Below are 18414 nucleotides of genomic sequence, written 5' to 3' on the forward strand. Positions count from 1 at the left end.
GTATCTAATTCGATATATTTTTATGTTTTTAATTCCAAGTTCAAAGACAATAAATGACAGTTTTCTTAATTTAACGGTTTTCAATTTTGCACGTGTTGAAAATAAGTAGTTGTTCTACGACGTTTCAGTTATCCGTAAACTTGAGCCTTAATGTGCTACAATTTTAAACGGGCAAATTATTTATTTATTTACAATTTTACGGGTATTTATCTATTTAATTGCTTTTTATTTTTCTTGTTATTAATAACATTAGGATAAAAACTATATGTAATACTAACACAATATGGATCGTTGTTGTCTGAAATAAATGTATTTTATTTATTTATTTTAATTTAGCTATGACCTTTCGTCTTCAGTAAACCTGTTTATTTATTCCGTCTTCAGTGGTAATGATGATGAAAGCATTGTGTAATCAGGGCTCTTAGAAGGCTTAGGTAGAATTTCGATCGACATCAAAAAGCTGTTACTTGGTAGATATACTTTTCTGGACTATAATACACCAATTCATCCATTTTAAGGATGATTTTACTACAATCAAATGGAATGCATTAAACGATTTTTTTTCCTTTATTACCGTTACAGCCTTTTTTTATCGTCCCACTGATGGGCACAGGCCTCCTCTCACACGGAGAAGGATTGAGCATTAATCATTGAGCAATGCATTATTTATATATATTTTTTTTGTAATTAATACCTACAAAAATTATCGATTCAACAACCTATACACATAGAAAAGTAAAATTTCTTTCAACCACTTTTTCACTACAAAATACGTGCTAAAAATAAACACACCAAGAAAGCTCCCAAAAACTTAAAAATAAACCACCCGAACTCAACTCAACAGAACTATGTCATTGCCATTTTGAACTTCTCAAAAATGAGTAATTAAAAAATATATCTATATGTTCGAAGCTCCCAAATTTCATCTCATTGTTTCGGCCGCCTATAAATCCATTGCAGTTCGTGACGTCATACAGTTTGCAACTAAAAAATATATAAGCTACCTACACATATAAAAGAAAAAAAACTTTCATTCACTAAAAAATGTGTGCTAAAAATAAACATTTTGGTTCAAGTAACCAGACTCCAAAAACTTAAAAATAACCCACCCGAACTTACCAAGAACTATGTCATTGCCATTTTGAACTCCTCAAAAATGAGTAATTAAAAATATATCTGTACGTATATAGGTATGTTCGGAGCTTCAAAAGTTCATCTCATTGTTTCGGCCGCCTATAAATCCATTGCAGTTCGTGACGTCATACGGTTTGCAACTAAAAGCTATATAAGCACTTTCTCTGCGCGAGCGCGTGAGTCGCGGGATGACACCGCGGTACCACGCATGCGCACTCTGACCCCGGCGAGCGCGGTAACGGACTTTATTTGAATTTTGAATTTCGAGTGTGAGTGACGTAGTGTCGTGTATTTTTTTTTTATTGTGCAAGGTGAGTTCTTTTTTTGATTTTTTTTTTTGTGTTATAGATTATATTTTTGGGATAATTGTGGAATATTTATTTAGGTTATTAGGTTTTTTTATTTAATTTATTAAAAACAAAAATTAGAGAAAATTAGGGCTTATTTGATTGATCAATAATTTTAAATGATTAATTTTAGTCAAAATTGTGTATTTAAGAAACATATAAGGATTATAATTATTGTGAGTTATTAGTCAAAATAATGAAGTGAAAAAAATATATGCAATACAATAAAGTGAGTTATATATTTTTTAATTTATTGAATTTCAAGTAATTAATAAATTATTAATTCTGTATTGTACTTACAGTATTTTTATCACACATTTTTTTTTATTTAAAAAAATATATTATTTAACATAGATAACACCTTCCTACAAAACATACAAGATGTAACAAAATACATAGAAAACATCACAATATCCTACAATTGGCGAACAAATTCACGATGCACGGTCGCGCATCAAAAAGACATCAACGCACAATCGTTGCATTGACATACGATTGAACGTTTCATAATAGCAACCGGAACAGACTTAGAGGAAGAATAGACACTCCTAGTGCTTATATCGTTAAACTTATATTGCAGGCTTTTATGGCACATACTAAACATGTCTACCTATGACATATTGCACTTACATAACCATTATGTGACTTAGAAAATGTATATTTGCAAAAAAAAGTCAAATGCCATCTCTGTTCGTTGATAAGTCTGTATTTTTTTATAATAATAGGTAGATTTTAAATTGACCTACATTTGTGAGTAAATGTGAGAAAATTGTTTATCAAGATTTTATTATATTTCTATTGACCTACTTGCAAGTTGTTGATAATTTTATATTACAGTTAATTATAATTATATTTCATGGTAGATTAAGTGAGCCATTTATTGAGCATTGTTTAAGTAAGTACCACCTATAGTTTATCTCGACATTTGAAGCCCTTTATCAAGTGTATGATCGACAGTGACCCGTGGGTAACTAGGTTAAATTAACTAGGTTAAGCCTAACCTTTCAAACTACGCATATAAAAAATTTCAAAATATCCAAATAAAAGCTACACGACCAATTAGCCCATTAACCATCAAAAGCTTTAAACACTTCGTGCACGTGAATATGCCGTCACTATTGTTCCATGCGCTTGCGCATCCGACCTTTAGTTACCCATCTTAGATGCACCGTGATGAATATTAAAACGAATTGGATACAGTCTAAAAGCTTATTGCAAAATCACTATTAAATATTTACTCGTAAACTATTTGCGCATCAAACCTGCATTAGGCTTATTTGATTTTGTATATTACATATGTTAGTGTGTGTGTGTCATTACTATGTAATTTATAATAAGTACGACACATCGCGAGTATTTCAATTCGTTGTTAAACTTAAGAGGTTATTGTACGGTAGACCGCACATCAGTGGTAACTGTCATGCACCTTAACTCAATAGTAATAAGTACGATTTTCCTATAAAACTGTTACCACTGACCTGAAGTTGACTGTACATAAGGGTTATGTGCATGGAGTACATAATGATAAGTGGAGATGTCATAACGCACAATCTACTAAGAAAGTAACGCGCCAAAATGCCAATGCTTGATGATTTATTTTCAAAATAAAATCACCGATCAATCTTTGACAGATTTGGCAGTTTGTTTTGATTTGACAAGGAACCACACCACCTCGTTGGTTCTAGTAACTGATCACGCCTATCGCGGGTACATTCCATTGACCTACAAGAAGGCATCTGACCTACCTTCCTTATAGCATCTCCGGTATCTTTACTTCCTCCGTGATTATGTACCATATGTTAGTAGTTGAACATGTTAAATGTCAAACGTTGGAAAATCGACCTTATTGGTGACATTTGAATAATTGAAACTGATAGTGATCGTCGTTGAAGTCGTGGTGGCCTAGTGGTCAAAGAACCAACCTCTCGAGTATGAGGGCGCGGGTTCGAATCCAGGTCAGGCAAGTACCAATGCAACTTTTCTAAGTTTGTATGTACTTTCTAAGTATATCTTAGACACCAATGGCTGATAAAAAGGTGAAGGAAAACATCTTGAGCAAACCTGGACTATATAGTCTGAAATCACCAACCCGCATTGAGCAAGCGTGGTGATTAATGCTCAATCCTTCTCCGTGTGAGAGGAGGCCTGTGCCCAGCAGTGGGACGATAAATAGGCTGTAACTAATACTAGTGATCGTTCTATTTGTTTAACGCTCTGTGGTTTCGAATAAAACGGCTTGCTATTTAAGTTATTTTTAACAGATCCGTAAACGACAATTTGTTCTAAATGTAGCGAATATTTTTTTGCTTAACTACTATGTTTTTTCGGCTGATTGAATACAAGATTAGGAACCAGTTAAAATTCTTGACAATCGGGTAAAAACGGTTTCCAAATTCGTGATCTCTTGTCAGCTACTCCAAGGTCCATAAGTACATGTCACTATAATTTTGAAAAAACAAAACAACATTAAGATTTAATTAGTGTTCTTCTCGTGGGATTAAAACGTATCTTTGGCCAACTAGTTTATCAAAATCAGCTATTGAGTCATCCAGATTTTCGTGGGAACTATCTGACATACTTAGTTTATCATGCAGTTGTATTAGTGCAAAAACTTACACACGTTTTGCATGTTACACGTACACTAACAAACTTAATTAATAATTTAATAATATTATGTTTATTGGTAATTTTGTGTGGAGACCCGCGGGTCAGTTGCCAGGTTTTGATGCACAAGTATGTGTGGTAAACATGGTAAATACTAATTTTAATATAATCTTTAGATGTCTATCAGTGAAGGAAAATGTTGTGAAGTCAGGCTCAATAGGGATCGATGTTCAAGTTTGTTCCGTCTTTTTTCTATAAAATGGCATTTAGATCAAAGAAACAAAAAACGAAAGCATTATTTTTGCCCAACCACTATTTTACAGAATTCTTTCGTTATTTTGTCTAAAATAAGATGGGAATAGAAAAAAGTAACGCTCATTTAAACACACCCTAAGGGAAAATGCATTTATAGTCAAACCTGTCACAAACATTTATAGATTAGTTGTCATAATTTTTTTTTTGTTTTTCCCATGTGCCTACGCATACTGTTATAAATTGCACAAAATCATCCATTGTACTTAGTTAAAATATTGTTAGTTTTATATTCATTCTTTATATACTTTGTTGTGGATCCTATATAGTAAGTTTTACAAAGTAAAAGAAAGTGCGAAGGTCAGTTGCACTTGATCGACCCCTGGCTAGATAGGAGTTAGGAGCCTGTTTGAGATGCGCCAACTGGCAGACATTCCACTTTCAGATACTAGCATTCTCTGTCTGGTTACCGTAGTATGTGTCACTAGAGGTACTAAGATAATTACTGGGTACTTTTATGTAATATTTTCTATATATATCTTTTATTTAATAATCATCTTACGGTCACATGCACCGTATAACGATAACTTTACCATTTAAAATTTTCAAAACGCCGATTTTACTAATGGGCGGCTTAAAACTGAAGGTTATGGTTTGGTTATCTTTATAGTTAAATGTTGCAACTGGGTCTTAGTTTTTTTTAGTTTAACTAAAGAATTTACCAAGGGATAACTAGCTCAATAAATATGTCATATTAAAATTGAACCTACTTATATCGTCAAGGAGTGTTTCATTTTATTACTGACTTTGTAGAACATTTTCAAGATTAATTTTACCTATTTGTTGAGACAAATAAATAATTAACACCTATTTATAATTTGTTAATAGAGCCTTTAAAATGAGTTAATTTATGCAAGATTTACAATCAATAATGTTGCCTAAGATTATTAACATATAATTACCATAATTACCTTGATATAAACGAACAAAATAAGGTAAAGTTTCTATATAATATCGAATTACGTGGGATTTTCTATCGTACAAGACTTTAATACTAGATTCATTTTTTGGCCAAGGTCATTATTTTTAGATATTGACTTACAAAACTTAAATTGCGACACCTTGTTTGGGCTCGTTAACCTATGGGTCACCATTAGGGTGTCCCAAGACATAAGGGGGATTTTTTTTTTCTCGAATTAAAGTACGCATACCCTCTAATTTTTTTCGGTTTGACCTCATTATCTCCTATAATAAATATTATCTCGATCAGACAGTGGTAACCCGTGCCGACTTAATGCCAAAGTTTTCCAATGAAAATTTGTACTGACTTACTATGGATCTTAATTATTATTACTAGAAATAAACCTCGAATACATCCAAATAATGTTTTATCTTCTCATATACATTGAAAATAATATCATTGTTAAAATTTTCATTTTAAAGTAGTTTTTTTTTACAGTCAGGATAAATTTTCCGATGTTCTAGGACGGTACCTAACAATAATTGTTTTTGTTCCTCATCTACTGTGATTAATCAATAAAAGTCTTGCATGAACTTCACCGATCTTTCGGCCACATCGTTCCCCAGTGAAACTTTGGCTTCTTGATACGAAGCATTATTTGACTAGAAGGTAGGACACTTTCATGTAGAAAACTGTCGTTAATTTTAAGGCGATCGATCAAAGAACTCGCTTTTTACTGAAATGAAGTTAGAGGTGATTTTGTCATACAACGTACCGTAAAGACCTTCTTTTGAAAAAAAAAATTTAACCAAAGACAAAATAACCCCTGAAATACATCCAATCGTTTTTCAAGAGTTATTTCCTCTTTGCTCCTCTGAGGCGCATGCTTTCTGTAACTCGCGCTAACTGTAGGCCGGCTGCTCTCCTGGCTGTCATTTAACATCTTGGACAGTCGTTTCGGGTAGTCAGAAGCCAATAAGTCTGACACTAGTCTTATCAAAGGGTATTGGGTTGCTGGGTAACTGGGTTGAGAAGTCAGATAGGCAGTCGCTCCTTGTGAAACTCTAGTACTCAGCTGAATCCGGCAAGACTGGAAGCCGACCCCAACATAGTGGGAAAAGGCTCGGGACATGATGATTTATTCTTATTAATCAAAATCAAACAAATTACATATCTAAGTTGCTGAAAAAGTCCTGATGGCGTTGCTTAAAAACGTCTTGTGTCTTTTGTCCCTCCAAACTTGATACAAGGTGACGAGTTTAATCACACAATTAGGCAAAGATTTTGTTGGAATACGCGCCTTTTCCCAGTAGATAATGCATTCGCGAATAATAAGATTTACGTTTTCATTCACAATTAAATGAATTTCCCGAATAGCACTACATAGTAAACAACAAAGTCGCTTTTTCTGTCCCCGTGTCCCGTTGTAAGCATACCTAATTCTTCAAAACTACGCAACCGATTTTCATGCGGTTTTCTCTAATAGATAGAGTGATTAAAGAGGAAGGTTTACATGTATAATAACAAACATTAAATAGTGGAGAAATACTGTTATTCCGTGCGAAGCCGGAGCGGGTCGCTAGTTGTACAATGAAACTGCCAGAACTTGTCCATTAGACGGAAGTTTTTAGCCCGTCATTTGATGTTTTAGGTCCCCTAATTAAAAATATACCCTTTTTATAACTGCGTAAGTCTAGTGACATGTTGGCTGTTTGAAAACAATGATTCGATCACTAAATAACAAGAAATCACAAGCACATCGACGAGTTAGATCGCGTTAGTCTTAGAGAGCAAGTATGACATACATACAAATGCAAGTCGGCACGGGTTACCGTGGTCCTACCATCATAAAATTTTATTTATAATAGTTTTGGACCAAAAGGAAAAAAATAGGAGGGTATGCGTTAAAAAAAAATGATTTTGATTTTTTTGGGACACCCTAGTCACCATGACACAGTAAGTAAAACAATATTATCTAAACAAATAAAAATGAATCGCAAAGTGTCGCTAAGAGCAATACTTAAAAACAGCTGTACAGATTATAATTAAGTTTATTAAAGTGATAGACGTAACTTTATAAATTGTTAAAGTTTTGAAACGGGTAAAGCACCTATATGAAGTACATAAATTCATTGGTACCAAAATTCAAATTACGAACATGTATCCCTCAGAATCAATAACAAAATAAAAAATCGGTAAAAAAACTTTTAAGTTAAACGGTTTTATCTTATGTGTACTGAAAACTAGAAAATAAAAAAATAGTTACTTACCTGTCAACCTACGTAGGTGGTCCCGGTCATATTAGACTAAAATAAAAACGTGGGGCCCATTAACTATTGCTGTAGTACTTTCTTCTAGAGGTATAATAGGTGTGGATTGCATCGACTTACTATAATCGTAACTGGAGATTTTGACAATCGATAATCAGCCGTAGCGGCTTCACCAGCGAACGCCGAGCTCATGATCTACCAAAGTATAACGATAGGTATGCTTTGCCATAGGTAGGATTTCACAGGGGCCCCACGTTTTTATTTTAGTTTAATATGACCGGGACCACCTACGTAGGTTGACAGGTAAGTAACTATTTTTTATTTTCTAGTTTTCAGTACACATAAGATAAAACCGTTTAACTTAAAAGTTTTTACCGATTTTTATTTTCTAGTTTTAGTATTTAATGAAAATGCCTACCGAATATTCCTCATTCTATCTAATTCATTTAGTGCATCATTATTACACGGTCTCTTACCTGACAATTTATTACAATCTAATTCCTCAATACATAGCCCTTCCAGATACTTTTTGTAACAACCCCAAAATCATCACATGACCTCTCCTGCTGCGGGTCAGCAGCGGTGAGGAGTGCCAGACTCTTGACTAAAACCGTTTTGTTCCGTCGTAGGCCTTTTATGTACCAGGGCCGCGGTAACTCTTTCGAACAATCTCGCAGCCCAGGCAGGCCTTGGCCCTGTTGGGCCCCGCTGGAGTTACTGACAGTTTTCTACTTGTGAAGCCCTTTCATTTGATACCCATATTGGTGGGATTGATAAAAAATTGTTATCAGCCATTTGGTAGCGGCGGCCATCTTAGATTTCAATTTTGCATAGTAAATTGTATTCTACTTGTTGAGACCTTCCATTTGATACCCATGTTGATGGGATGGGAACCTAAGTTATCCGCCATTTTGTAGAGGCCGCCATCTTGGATTTTAATTTTATATAGTACATTGTATTCTACTGGTTGAGAACTTTCATTTGATACCCATATTGATGGGATTGATAAAACCTACGTTGTCCGCCATTTTGTAGCGGCCGCCATCTTGGATTTCAATTTTTTATAGTATATTGTATTCTGCTTGTTGAGCCCTTTCATTTGATACCCATATTGATGGGATTGATAAAATCTACGTTATCCGCCATTTTGTGCCGGCGGCCATATTGGATTTACAATGTTATTGATATTACTATATTGTATTGTCATCGGAATTAAAGGTGTATACAAAATTTCAGATTAATCGGTTGACAGGAAGAGGGTGAAATTTGAATTACTAAATTTGACCCAAGAAAAAAGAATGAATAAATAATAAAACAAACGGGGTGAGCTAAATAAAACCGTTTAAAAATCCGATAATACTTTTTGAGTACGACCAAAAAGGTTTTACCAAAAAAGTATTTTAGGCACCATTCCAAGGAGGCCAAGATCGTATAACAAACAGCCAGAATCTAATCTGATGGCACTAGTGGCCTGAATCCAACTTGTTAGCTATTCCTAAGACTTACCGGAGTTCATTATACGTTGAAGATGCTAGATAGATGCAACAATGAGTTGCTACTCGTTACGCACGGAGTAAGGAATGATGAGCGGAGATGCCATAATGCGCCCTGCATAAGGGATTGTTCGAAAGAGTTACCGCGGGCCTGGTACATAAAAGGCCTACGAAGGAACATGATGAGTTTTAGTCAGGAAGAGTCTGACACTCGCTCACGCTGCTAACCCACAGCGGGAGGAGTCATTTATGATGATTTCCCATGAAAAAAAAAAAAAACAAAAACATGCCACAATGCAGGAATGTCAGGTGCCTTCTTCTAAGTCAAATACGCATGGTGGGCATAACCAATACGATCACTTACTACTGAACTAACGAGGCGTTCGGGTTCTTTAAGACATCTGTCAACGATTTTTAGTATTACAAAAAATGGTCGGGTCGTAGGGCGATAACAGTAACGTTACTCGTCCCCCGGTCACCTGCGTTGTTTGCGCGCTACTTTCTTAGTCAATTTTCCATTATGGCACCTCCGCTAGTCATTTTGTTCTCCATGGGCAGTTGGCTACCGTCCGGTAGCTGCCCAGTATATCATGCGTTTTATTGCCGAGAGGTTTTATGTGGATGTGCTACAGTAGCTCTGGTACTTAGTAAAATGACTGAATGAGTTAAACTGAGAAATACTTCATTTACTACGAAATGATTTTACAAATTGCTTCAACCTAATCAGAACAGAATTCGTCATTAATTTGAAAAAGGAAACCGCAGCTCATGTTATTTTTAAACGCTTCCAAATTAGAATTTTAAATCAATTCGAATGCTTAATTATCACCAGCCAGTTACTACAAAGGTTGGACTTATTATACCAACCTTTGTGGTGGCTTCTACCATTGATATTGTATAGTCCGTCGTCTATATAGTTTGTACAATATTACAATAGATCATAGCTTTGTCTGACAATCTATAGTTTGTCAATCGTCTGACATAATGATGACATCACAGAAGCCTCATTTGTCGCCCAAAGGGTATTTTGACGTGATTTGTAGCCTCCACAATATTGCCACTGAATAAAATTATCTTATTATAATGCGGTCTTTGCGAAACAGACTTGTTAAATTCTCATTTTTATTGTAGTGTGTTCGTGTTGGTATGTAAATGCTGTAATGTTTACCTTTAAGTTGTAAATAAAGTTCAAAGAGACAGAATTTTGGATACAAACGTAAAAACGGCGCCAATGAGCATTAGAAAAATACCATAATTTGAGCATTAAAATTAAAATAGTAAAATGCAATAACTAGAGCACTAATATTGAAATTTATTTGAAAATATTTACTAGTATTTTTTTTGTGACCTATTGAATGAAAGTCGGACACGCACATGCATCCATTCTTTACCAAACATAGCTACATATTAATTCTAACAAAAAAGTCCGGATCTACGAACATACACAGTTGCATAATCTATGAACTTACAGGAAATATGTTTAACTTCGCGTGAAACCATACAATACGAGGGTAAATAACAAAGCACTTTACTTAAGACAATTAGTATTGTAATTATAGTATTTTTATTCAACACATAAGTGGCTGTAATAGAGCTATTTCTGATGTACTTTCGCTTTTTAAACCACTTGCAGTTTCTTTTTATAGTAACTTAATTCATTTTTAATTTTCTTAACTATTCGTTTCCGCGTGGTTTACTCGTCTTTAGTATGGTAAATGTTTATTTATTTTTATAAAAAAGATGTTAGATGGTGACCTAGAATTTGGTCTCTCTGCGTGCAAAGTTTGACCCAAATCTGTTCAGTAATTTCTGTGTGAATGTAACAAACGTACATGTCCATCTTCATTTCAACTTTGACATTTTATAACATGAGTAAGACCTACAAAATGCTGTAAGGTGTGATAATAAAATTGACCCACTCAATTCTCAATGACGTAAGATGAATAAAAATCAACAGAAAGTCGTTAAATATTTGCATTGTTATTTAATATTGACGTGTGTCAATCAAGAAGATGTAACTTTATGCATTTTTAATAAATTATTTATTGGCTCATAGTACGAAAAGGGCAGTTGAAGAATAATGTTTATCATTATTTCATTACATGAATATTGAAAGATTTTTTTAAGCGACTTAAAAATAAGAAATGCCTTATACGTTTGTGGCACTAACGTGCACGATTAGCTCACGTTTGGCGCAACCGATTTTGATGCGGTTTTCAGCATTCCTACCAATAATTGTATTTGTGTTATCAACATAGCTTATTATTGACATCCTTTTTATTAAACCCTTTAATGACATTTCAAAGTTATGGATTGTATTGCCTCTCTTTATGGCAGGTTTCACACTTATTGCCTATAAACCCTATCTATAACTATATCATTTATTCTTTACAAATACAGGTTGCCTAAGTTAACACAGTTACTGTTGATTTCAAAGTACACTACTGCTTATCTTGATAGATAAAGCTATTTCACACGGCGCAGACTCTTCTGAAATGTGGTCCGACACGACCTCTAGACTTTGTTGCATAATAAACGAAAAACTGTGAACTTATGGTCCTCTAGACTTAATAGATTAGACCCGGGCGCCTACGCATGTTTTTTGTTTGACATTATTAATTTTTAAAGGTCTTTTTTGTTCGCTAAATTTTAGTAAAACAAATAGATTGCATCAACTATATAATGGAAGAAGTCTCTTGTATCAATAATTTGAATCCGATAATTCTAAAGTCAACAATAAAAAATGTGTTAGTATATAGGTTAATAGGGATTTACTATTTTAAGGATTAATTTAAGTACCTATAACATTATCCTACTAACATTATAAACGCGAAAGTTTGTAGGTATGTATGGATGTATGGATGTTTGTTACTCTTTCACGCAAAAACTACTGAATGGATTTTAATGAAACTTTACAATAATATAGCTTATACATCAGAATAACACATAGGCTACAATTTGTAAACATATTGTTCGAAATACTAAACCTGCGCAGACGAAGTCGCGGGCACCAGCTAGTGTGTCATAAAAATTGCACTGATATTACGAATACAAGTTTCTAGTTTTTCATTATGCATCACTCATACATAGCAATGCTACACAGTGCTCATAATTTAGGAATACAATGCTATTATAAATATCGCTTACGAGACTCCTCATGTACTTATTCTGATTTAAATCGACATGAGTGTGTAAAGTAAAGCATTCTTAGACCGGTATTCTAGAAATATACTCGAGCATATCTTGGAGATCAAAAGCGGAGGCCTATGTTCAGCAGTGGACGTCCTATGGTTGAGATGATGATAATGATGATGATGATATCTTGAGCTTCTATTGTGAGCATTTTGACTCGTTAAAAAAAATGTTAACTTAAATTAGGTAATTATCTGCATTAATTATTCATCTAATCTTAACAATTCAAATAATAAGAGGGAAATATTAAAACTAAGTATCAAAATTTTGTTATCCAATAATATGACAGATATGGTTGAAATATGGTTGTTTGCGAATTTCTAGCCTACTGGGTCATGTGAAACTTAATCAGAAGTTTTACATATTCATTGTTATTATGTAAAGGAAAATCGACCAACTGACCGTTTCGCACACATGCCTATTAATTTTATTTAGAAAACAGATGTATAACGACTTAAACATACTAAAGTATTATAAATTGTCTAAAGCTTTTATTGCAGTATCGTTTTATGATAGAAATAACCCGGATTCAATGTTCTAAAGTGTACTTAAAAACTCAAATAAAATAAAATTATAATCTACCGATATTTTCTTATTGTGATCTTAGAATAATCTTATGTTAATCACACAAAACATACAAGTTAATGTTAATATTGCATTCAAAGTATATTTTACACTTGACCTAGCAAATGCAAACTATTTATCATTTATGTAAATAACTTCGTCTAAAGTTAATCACAAAATAATTTGTTATATTTGTCATGAAATCGAGATGCACTAAGTTGTGCATTTTTAAGAAATAAATAAAAAAAACTTTGACATTTAAACTTGTACAAAATAAAGATACATAAGATACATATTTAAACTATTTTTTGTAGTCGACTTTTATATGTTACATCCTCCATTTAAAGACAAGTAAGTAATTTTAAGAATGAAACCCGTTTTTCCACTTGCAGTTTTTATGTTATTCTTATTACTTCATTTAAGTTTTTGTTACTTAAGCGTTTATAAGTTTAGTAATTTGTAATACAGGTTAATTTTATGTTATAAAATGAATATATTTAGCCCGGTTTTACTCGTATCTTGAGAAGTAATTTACCCACTTAATGAATTCCTAGATAGTCAAAGGTTTTAATCTGTTGCTAAATATAGAATATAAACTACAGTAAAAATTACTGTAATTTTTTTTTTTCAATGTAATATTTGAAACTGATTTATCTTGTAAAAAAAACTATGTCAGCAATATGGTATTATTAAACCTAGTATTTTCATCAAAAACATCCTACGCTTAAGTTACCTACTACCAACCAAAACGTCAACATAACTCCAAAAATTAATTACTTCCTATGATATTGAAAACGAGCCTCATTAAATATTAATATTTACTTTGTATTGTAGTTTATTCATTATATCCTAACTTCCTACTCGGATGGACACAGATTCCTAAAGTTTCATATCAGATAAGTGCTCTCAAGGCAGCCTTGTAAAAATAACATAGGAGCTATAAGATTCTGTGTTCATACTTGTATTGTTTAGAGATGTGAAAAATGTAGAAACGTCAAGCCTATGGTATCTAGGTGAGCCATTTATATAAAATGTTGGCTATGAATCTGCTCTATGTGTTATTATATTTTGTTATTTACTATTTTATAGAAGAAACTAAAACTATAAGCGCAAAATTAGCTCTCATTGTGTTTTAGACCCGATTTGGACTCTAATAATGAAGATATTGCACTAGGTTATTTGTTTCCGTCATTAATTGTATGACCTAATTAAATAGCAAACCAACTATTACTTATTTTTTTGATCTGAGTAGTGACATCGCGATCATTAATTCAACAAAAAGACCCGAAGCTAAACATACATAACCATAGACCATTGTCATAACACATAACGGACAATCTATATCTTTCAATTCTACCGTCCCAATTCCGTCTGTCACGCCATAAATCACCACGACAAGAATGTCCTAAGACCGCGCACAGTACAAACTTTTAGTCGCCCGATAGTTGGTTCGGACTCATAAATCGGTGTGAAGAGGAATGGAAGTACACACGTAACAACGATTAGATATTTGTATGGCATCAGAGAGAGTAAAAATTAAATTCATGATTAAAAAAATATATATGTATAAGACTAGCTGTTGTTGTTGTTGTGCTGTAGGTACAGGATATTTATAGTTAACAACCATTTGTTCAGACACAAGTGCACTCCCTATTCCTTCACTCTCATAGCCCGATGGGACGGCAATCCGACACGACCGGAGGGAGATCAGGCGCAACACCGACACTTACGTGCTCTCCGATGCAAATAATGCCAGTACCGGGGCAACAATCGGCCGACAGTTTAGTTTGCAGTTTGCACGTAAGCTAAGTCCGCTCAGTACAGAATGTCAGAGGTCGGGCTGTGAAAGCGAAGATGTTACGTATTGGTTACACAACATTATCGCACGCTGACATGCCTACATTGATTACTAAGATAGACAGGTTACTGGGTAACGTGCTAATCTTTTTGTGTTTGTCAATGTTTGGGTAAGGGATTGGTTAGGGCCTTGTAGGAAAAAAAAGTAGGTATACTTGCAGTGGGCGATGATTAGATCAATGAAGTCTATGCTACATATAGAGGTATCCGATATCGTTGTAATTGTGTCTTAGTGTAGCATTTAAGGATGGTATGACTCAGTGAATCGTAGGTTAATCTATACGTTGTAGTCCAATCAGGTACTTAGATTGAACACTTTGACTTTTATATCTGAAAATGTATTCAGACCTTCAATTAGACGCACTACAGATTGAGGCTTATTTAAAAGCGCCCGTAGTGTTAAATTACGCATGTTAAGGTAAATAAATAGTGTAGCAGTCGCAACGTTGCTTTTTGTGGCTATTTGAAGCACCCTAAAACTTTTTTTAACATTCTATATTTACGTAATAAAGCATCCATATTACCAACTGCGGTAATAGCTTACCTTAATGAAGTATCGTTCATTGCCCCCATGCAAAAGTCAAACAATGACAACATAATTGCATTTGTTTGGTGAATGGAATGCTTGATTGGCGTTTAATTACCTTATACGTAATGGGTAGTATGTCTCTACAATACATGCTTGTGATTTAATCACATTCATTAGTATTAAGATGTCTTAATTGTTTAATTCTGCGTTCGTTTAAGTATCCTGTAATTTTACAAAATATATAATTGATCTTTAGTACTTATATCTATACTAAAACTATAAAGAGGAAACTTTGTTTGTTTGTAATGGATAAACTCAAAAACTACTGGACCAATTTTAAAAATTCTTTCACCATTAGAAAGCTACATTATCTGCGAGTAACATAGGCTATATTTTATTCCGGTACGGGCAGTAGTTCCCACGGGACACGGTTGAATCTGCGGGAAAACGGCTAGTAGTAAATATATTGCCTACTCCATATTAGGTGTAGTATGTGTAAGTTCCAGTAAATACCTTATAAAGTTATGTCATTGATACCGTCACTAGACATCCATTATTCAATCTCAAGCTTGTCATAACTTCATATAAACATTCATAACGATTAGTCAGCTAGGGATGTGACATCGACTATGTGAAAAGTTATCGATATTTTATTAAATTTATCGACTTGTAATTAAATATTTTTATAGTTAAAATGTTTTATTCAAAGCTGTAAATTCTACAAATAACACAATCAAAGTACACTAAAATTTAACTACATTTCCTACGTAACTACATAATGTGGGTAAGTGTGTCGGGAGAACAACGCATCTTCCGTGAGAAAAGTCGTGTAACAATGATAGATAAAATTCGACCGACAAACAGTGCCTTAACTAAATCAGTTGCTTGTGGCTGTGGGGTATTTGTTTTGAATAAAAGAAAAGAACAGTGTATGTACACTTTGAAGAAATGTATGTATGATACGTAGTCAAATTGCAATCTTAGGGAGTTCGCTGGTTAAAGTACTTTAATCCCTGTCAACAATATTAGAGATATATAATTTTTGATTGGTTTTGGTTTCTACCTATTTTATAAATCGATATACTTATTTTTTGTTATTTTTATATAAATTATTTATTTTACATAATATGCTTCATTTTACTCAATAATATATTGGCCTAAGTCATGAATTTAACCCACACGATAAGCAATACCATACGCAATCCTTTTACATTGTCACATTCATTCTATTCATACTGAAAGCAATAATTTTCCACATATCCGTATTCTGATGGCCACAGACATGACGTATTCAACATAATTCATCGATGAATATGTACATAATTGCTTTGATCGGTAATTAAATAGAAATTCAAAGCTATTCAGAAGTTTTACACCTATAAGGAAGATCGTAGTTTAATGACTGATGACCAAAGGCTTGTGAGAAACCGCCTTATTCTGTAATAAGTTACTTCATCGGTTCATGGAAATTGTGTGGTCATTTATGGTAAACTGTTTTTTTAAACAATAATGAAGTGAGAATAATTTAGTAAGAGGAAAGGTTAAACAAATACTTTTTCATGTTATGCTTTAACGGCCGGTGTATGTCTGTTTTTTGGCTTACTAAGGAAAGATATTCGACATTATTTGTACGGGCCCAATGTCAGAAATATTTCAGTGTCAAACAAATCAATAGATAGAAAGAAGATTAGGAACGCATGTCTATAATTATGGATTGAACCTGATTCTTATAAACATTTTGGAAACCGTAGGTACATATTTTGCCGAGACTGAGGCAAAAAAGGGTATCATAAAATCTATCAATATACAATCAGTCAAGGTTAGCTTACAAAATTAATATTTATCAGAATACTAGATTTTTTTAGAGAATAGATCCGGAAATCGATAACAATAACAACGTCAGAGGTCAATTTAAAATTATTACAATGAATCTTAATTAATTGCATCAGATTATTTACGCATAAAATATAATATATAGAGAAATAATAATAATATGTATCAATATGCAAAGATTTTTATTGTTTATTTTAATATAAACATCGAAGTGTCGTAAACTGTGTAGGTACTATTATTATGTGATTCTTAAGATTTTTAATTCAATGACCCATAACTAATACCTATTTGTCTCATAAATTAAGGCACGGGTCGACACGGAACGGACATGGCATAAAAGTTCTATTTAATATAACAATGCAAATCAATAACAATAAAAGTCTAATTTAATCTTCATCAATATTTAAATCTGTAAATAATGGGAGATCAATAATTTGGTAAAACTGGAAATAGAATCAAAGCTTATCAAATTAACATTTATAAATCAATTATTATAATATCTAAAATCAGCTTTTAGACAACCTTGATGAAACTGATGAAACTATCGACAAACGACTACCCATGCTTATTTTTAAATATCGATTAAATTAGAGGTAACAATGATTGGAAGTTTTAATTCAAATTGGTATATTTGCTTATTTATTTGCATCAAAAAATAAATAGCTACTCGGATAGTAGCTCTATTCAAATTACTTGCTCATTTAATTGTTTTATAAGTGATGATTATAATTATCATCATTTTTGCATATGATGTCATAACGGTGACTGGTTCTTAACTTATTTTGCAACTACTAACTGTTTTATGAAAAAAAAAAGCTTAAAATAAAAAGAAATTGAAAACTTCCTCATTTTTTGGGAAGTCAGTTAAAAATCATTCACGAACAAATCCGGCTGTCTTTTAGTGAAACATTTGATAATTTATTTACATAGTTACTTTACCCTTTTAATGAGAAAACCAAATATATACTCAACTCTTTATAAACTGGCTAAGACGCCCATACTAGAAAATGTAATTTATCCAAAACATTACAATGCATGGTAGTTTTGATCATGATCCATATTTAATGCGCTTTTACCTAGTTAATGTTCATACATAAAACATTCAAATTAAGAGAAAGAAATGATTCACATTACTACGACCATTCATATTTAGAAAGCATATAGATACTAAATAATAAGATGTTAAGGTTCTGTATGTTATAAACCACCTTAAATGTTATAATATTATTCGTACAAATAAACGAATTTATTAATAATTTAAAGTAAGGGTTTGTTTGTTTGAAAGCACTTATCGCAGGAGCTACTAGACCGATTCGAAAAATCATTTCGTTGTTAGATAATTTGTCGGAGGAGGCAATAAGCTTTTTATTCGCTGGCG

At 33.0% G+C, this 18414-nt stretch overlaps 1 protein-coding gene across 4 annotated transcripts in view; it reads left to right on the top strand.

The window, feature by feature from the left end:
* Nucleotides 1-1290: 1290 nt before the first annotated feature.
* Nucleotides 1291-18414, top strand: part of LOC110376711 (mucin-2) — a 70926-nt gene continuing 53802 nt past the window's right edge. For all 4 annotated transcript variants that reach the window (XM_064039335.1, XM_064039337.1, XM_064039338.1 and 1 more), the window contains exon 1: nucleotides 1291-1445. The gene's annotated coding sequence lies outside the window, so the exon portion shown is untranslated. The remainder of the gene's footprint in view (nucleotides 1446-18414) is intronic.

The sequence above is a fragment of the Helicoverpa armigera genome, chromosome 19 (genome assembly GCF_030705265.1).
Source record: "Helicoverpa armigera isolate CAAS_96S chromosome 19, ASM3070526v1, whole genome shotgun sequence".
In the NCBI taxonomy this organism is placed as follows: Eukaryota; Metazoa; Arthropoda; class Insecta; order Lepidoptera; family Noctuidae; genus Helicoverpa; species Helicoverpa armigera.